The following is a 6,083-nucleotide window of genomic DNA, read 5'->3' as shown; positions in this document are numbered from 1 at the left end:
TATTTTCCACACAAATAGAGCTTTCTTTTGGTGATATTTATTCACCAGTGGGCTTTTTTTGCTAAACAAAGACAGAATATTTGGGGTAAAAAAAAAATAATAATTGGCAAACAGGTAGTTTTTCTACTTCACTGATGAGGCTGCACTGATGGTCGTTGATAGGCTGCACTGGTAGGCAGGCAGCACTGATGTGCACTTATTGGCAGCACTGATTGGCGGCATTGATGGGCACTGGTAGGCAGCACTGATGAGGAGACACTGATGGGCACTTATTGACAGCACTGTGGCACTGATGGTCATTAATAGGTTGTACTCATGGGCATTGATGGGCACTGGTAGGCAGCACTGATGAGGAGACACTGTTAGGCACTTATTGGCAGCACTAATGGGCACTTATTGGCAGCACTGATGGTAATTAATAGGCTGCACTGATGGGCATTGATGGAGATTGGTAGGCAGCACCGATGAGGCACTGATTGGCAGCACTGATGGCCACTTATTGGCAGCACTACGGCACTGATAGTCATTAATAGGCTGTACTGATGGGCACTGGTAGGCAGCACTGATAAGGAGACACTGATGGGCACTTATTGGCAGCACTGATGGGCACTTATTGGCAGCACTGCGGCACTGATGGTCATTAATAGGCTGCATTGATGGGCACTGGTAGGCAGCACTGATGAATGAATGAATGAATGACTTGTATAGCGCTACTCATGCGAACTGAATCGCCTCTGGGTGCTTTTTCCAGCCAGTGTCTGCTTGGCTGGTGCGGTCATTTTACCCCGTAGGATCGTGACACGTTTGGGACACACAGTCATACACACATATATACATATATACTGGGCCAATTTGGACAAGATCCACTTTACCTACCAGCATGTCTTTGGAGTGTGGGAGGAAACCCACGCAGGCACAGGGAGAACATGCAAACTCCAGGCAGATGGTGTCACGGGCGGGATTCGAACCTGCGACCCTTTTGCTGCTAGGCGAAAGTGCTACTCACTACACCGCTGTGCTGATGAGGAGGCACTGATAGGTACTGATTGGCAGCACTGATGGGCACTTATTGGCAGCACTGGTGGGACTGCACTGATCAGGACACTGATAATCAGTGCAGATGTCTTTTTTACACAAGCCGGTTATCGGCTCTCTTCTCCTCTCTTTATGCAGTCAGCACGAGGAGAGGAGTGCCGATAACAGGTTTCTGTCTACATCCATGATCAGCTGTGATTGGACACAGCTGATCACGTGATAAAGAGCCACTGATTGGCTCTTTGCCTCAATCTGTGATCAGCAGCATCTGGAGAACACTGTAATCACAGAACGCGCCGCCCGTGCCCCGCAGCAGGTGCGCTCATGGATCTAGCCGGCCGCACCGTAGCCATCGTTCGGCTATTGCCTGGTCGGCAAGTGGTCAAAGGGTAACTCCACTTCTCATGGAAGAAAAATAGCATATAAAATAATATAGCAAATACAAGTGCGACACAAGTCATGTTATAATTGAATGCTATTCAAAATGACCTTTTCTTTTCAATCTGCAGTGCTGTAATTTTCTGCAAAATGCAATATGGCTGCCTGGAGGCCCTCTGTATACAGATGGTGTACAGAACGCCCCCCCCTGATATGGCATTTCCTGCTTGTGTGATTGACCTAGAAGTCTGCACTAAGATACAAGTCAGATTTTGGGCATCCCCTGCAACAATAATGTCATTTTTGGTGAGATACTCCCAAAGGGAAATCACGTCTAAAGGGATGCAGACCCTCCAACTTTCCTCATTGGAATCCAGCTGATTGATAGTTAATAATAATAATCAGAATTCCAGCACTCTCTCTGTTGTGGTTGCCTGTATACACCTAATAAAGCTGTACTGAATCTGCTAGGAGTGGGTGTAACCCTTTCCTGTGACTCACTGTGCAGTCTGTTTAATCTGATCTCCCTGCTATTTATGTCATTTTCTTCAGCATAGCTGTAAATCAGCCTAAAAAAACTTAAAGCGGTAGTTCACCCTGACCCACATGATGTTACCATCGAGACAGGCATTGTAGCGCGAGCTACAGTATGCCTGTCCCGATTTTTTTAACCCCGTACTCACCTCGTAGTCGTCCATCGTAGATTTCGGCTCCCGCGGGGAATGGGCGTGCCTATGGAGAGGGAGGATGATTGACGGCCGGCCCTGGCACGTCACTCTCCCCGAAGACAGCCGGAGTAGGTCTCGGCTCTTCACGGCGCGTGCGCACAGGCTATGCGCACGCGTCGTGAAGACCAAGCCTATTTCGGCTATTTCCGGAGAAGCGTGACGCGCCAGAGCCGGCCGTCAATCATCCTCCGTCTCCAGAGGCACGCCCATTCCCCGGTATCTTCGATGGACGACTACAAGGTGAGTATGGGGGGAAAAAATTCGGGACAGGCATACTGTAGCTCGCGCTACAGTGCCTGATTTAAAGGTAAAAGAAAAAAAAAATTTTTTTTTCCTGTCGATAGGGTGAACCCCCGCTTTAACAAAAAAAACAGCTGCTCTGACTTGGAGCTTGATTGCTGTTTGGTGGCAAGTGGACAAAATTATTTTTATTTTTTTTCCGAACACAATACATGGGCCTATACATAAGGGCCCTTTCACACTGGTGCGTTTTTGCCGCGCTTTCGCGGTAAAAATAGCGCTATTAAAACGCTCCCCATGCCCCTCTCCATTGAAATGAATTAAAAACGCGGTAAAATCGCAGTGTTTTGCTGCGATTTTAACACTCCGTTTTTACAGCGGTTTTTAATTCATTTCAATGGAGGGGGCATGGGGAGCGTTTTAATAGCGCTATTTTTACAGCGAAAACGCGGCAAAAATGCACCAGTGTGAAAGGGCCCTAAGAGTACAGTACAGTACAGTGGAATGTATCTTAAGGCTGCGTTCACACTGAGGAGCTTTAGGCTGCATTCACACTACAACGTGGCGTATTTTACCGCGAATTGCCGCGACAAATATCGGCGTTTTGTCCCGCGATTTGCTGCGACAAAACGCGGTAAAATACGCCGCAGTAACATACACAGGAGGGGTGATCTACATTGTCGGCTATGGCCGAACGCCGAAAGCCGCCTGAAAAAAAAGGTCCGGGACTTGTTTTGGGCTACAGGCGTTTCGGCGTTCGGCGTGGAGATGTGAACCATCTCCATAGCCGACAATGTAAACTCACCCCTCCAGCGTATCAGGGGCTGCTGCGGCGTCGCGCTTCAGGCGTATATACGCCTAGGTGTGAATGGGCACTTACAGGCATTTTAGCGATAAAAATAGCGCCTGCAAAGTGCCTCTCCTCTCAGCCCAAGTGCTTTTACACTGGAGCGGTGCGCTGGCAGGACGCCAAAAAAAAGTCCTGCAAGCCGCATCTTTACAGCGCCTCTGCCCATTGAAATCAATAGGCAGCGCCGCCGAAGTGCCGGCAAAGCGCCACTGCAGCGGGGCCTTGCGGGTGCTTTTAACCTCGCTATCGGCCAAAAAGGCCCGGAAAAACTACAGTAAATGCTGCCGCTAAAAATAGCGGCTTTACCGCCGAAAACCCCCAACGCCCCAGTGTGAAAGTAGCCTAAAAATCTGGAAGTTCACATGTCAACCATCTTTGATTCCCACCTGTAGTCTATCACACATCCAGTGGTATTTGCTGTCACAAAGACTGGTGTGTAGCGGATTCCTGGTAAATGTTAATGATGATGTTTTGTAATCAAGTCATTGAACAGGTAAACCAGCTTCTCAGTTAGAAGTTACGGTTGGCTCTTCACACACCTACAAATAGCTGACTGACTCATCTTGCCGTTATTACTGCTTATGCCGGAAATCTACAAGCTGCATTAAGCAAGCACCAGGTAAGGTAAGCCTTATTATAGGCCTTATTATAGGCTTACCTGTAGGTAAAAGTAAAAAAAATTACTTTACAACCGCTTTAAAAGCAAAAAAAAATCAAAAATATTTAATTTTGCCTTAAAAAAAGAAAAATATCCTGTCGGCCAGAAAACAGGAAGTGATGTCAGAAGCCGATCCAGTCCTCCAAGGGCATAGAGCCGAGTGGGGACTATCTCTGGTAAGCTCAGAAACGTCTGGGAAGCGGCACGGGGGAGGGGTTACAGCACCTCTCCAGCGGCCTATAAAAGTGATCCTGTGGCGAACGCCTGTAGAAAAAAAGATATCTGGGTTATGACAGCTGGTAAAGACGTACATTTACAGTTAGGCGTTAACCACTTAAGACCCGGACCAAAATGCAGGTAAAGGCTTTAACTAACAATTGCGCAGTCGTGCGACGTGGCTCCCAAACAAAATTGGCGTCCTTTTTTTCCCACTGTGCAAGTTTAGGAGATATTTACAATACCGATAGGTAAGCCTTACTATAGACTTACCTATAGGTACAAAACCACCAGGGGAGTTTACTTGCTCTTTAACCTCTTCCCATCCCAGCCATAGTAATATGACGGCCGCAAGGTGGCTATGCTGTCCCAGGTGGCCGTCGCACCAGCAGTGCCACTGGGAAGCCAATGCTCGTGCCTGGGGGCCGTGATCACTCGTCACAGAGCAGGAACGTGGATCTGTGTGTGTAAACACACAGATCCACATCCTGTCAGGGGAGAGGAGAACTGATCTTCTGTTCCTTGTAGGAACACCGATCAGTCCCCTCCCCCCACAGTTAGAATCACTCCCTAGGTAACACATTTAACCCCTTGATCGCCCCCTAGTGTTAACTCCTTCCCTGCCAGTCACATTTACACAGTAATCAGTGCATATTTATAGCACTGATCGCTGTATAAATGTGAATGGTCCCAAAAACGTGTCAAAAGTGTCCCATAATGTCGCAGTCACGATAAAAATCGCTGTCTCGCCGCCATTACTAGTAAAAATGTTTTTATAAAAATGCCATAAAACTTTCCCCTATTTTGTAAACGCTATAACTTTGTGCAAACCAATCAATAAACGCTTATTGCGATTTTTTTTTTACCAAAAATAAGTAGAAGAATGCGTATCGGCCTAAACTGAGGAAAAAAAATATTTTTTTATATATTTTTGGGGGATATTTATTACAGCAAAAAGTAAAACATATTGCATTTTTTTCAAAATTGTCGCTCTATTTTTCTTTATAGCGCAAAAAATAAAAACCGCAGAGGTGATCAAATACCACCAAAAGAAAGCTCTCTTTGTGGGAAATAAAGGACGTTAATTATATTTGGAAGCCACGTCGCACGACCGCGCAATTGTCAGTGCCGAATCGCGAAAAGTGGCCTGGTCATTAAGCAGCAATGTTATCCGGGGCTAAAGTGGTTAAAAGGGATATTTATTATAGCAAAAAGTTAAAAATATTGTGTTTTTTTTTTTCAGAATTGGGGCTCTTTTTTTGGTTTATAGCGCAAGAAATAAAAACCGCAGAGGTGATCAAATACCACCAAAAGAAAGTTCTATTTGTGGGGAAAAAAATTATCAAAAATTTCATTTGGGTAAAGTGTTGCAATACTGCGCAATTGTCATTCAAAATGTTTCAGCGCTGAAAGCTGAAAATTAGCCTGGGCAGGAAGGGGGTGAAAATGCCCGGTATTGAAGTGGTAAAAAAAAAAAAAGACATACATGTTATCCTGGCAGAGGGGCTGACAGTGATTGTGAGCCCCTTTAATTGAACAATGTCAAGAGGCTGATTGGCTATAGGGTGACCATGGCCCAGATTCAAGTAGAATTGCGCGATATTTGCGGGGGAGCAGGGCAACGATTTTGCCCTGCGCCCCCGCAAATATTTTGCGCTGCCCTGGATTCACGGAGCAGTAGCTCCGTGAATTGCGAGGGCGCGCCGGCAAATTTGCCCGGCGTAAGCGCACGCAAGTTAAATGATCCCGCGCCGAGCGTACAGTGCATGCTCCGTCGGGAAACTTTCCCGATGTGCATTGCGGCAAATGACGTCGCAAGGACGTCATTTGCTTCTAAGTGAACGTGAATGGCGTCCAGCGCCATTCACGTTTCACTTACGCAAACGCCGTGAAATTCAAATTTCACGGCGCGGGAAGGCCAGCTATACTTTAGCATTGGCTGTCCCTACTATTAGAAGGGGCAGCCTTGCGCTAAAAG

The sequence above is a fragment of the Rana temporaria genome, chromosome 9 (assembly GCF_905171775.1).
Source record: "Rana temporaria chromosome 9, aRanTem1.1, whole genome shotgun sequence".
In the NCBI taxonomy this organism is placed as follows: domain Eukaryota; kingdom Metazoa; phylum Chordata; class Amphibia; order Anura; family Ranidae; genus Rana; species Rana temporaria.
The sequence above is the reverse complement of the archived record's forward strand: the minus strand, read 5'-3'. Positions refer to the sequence as shown.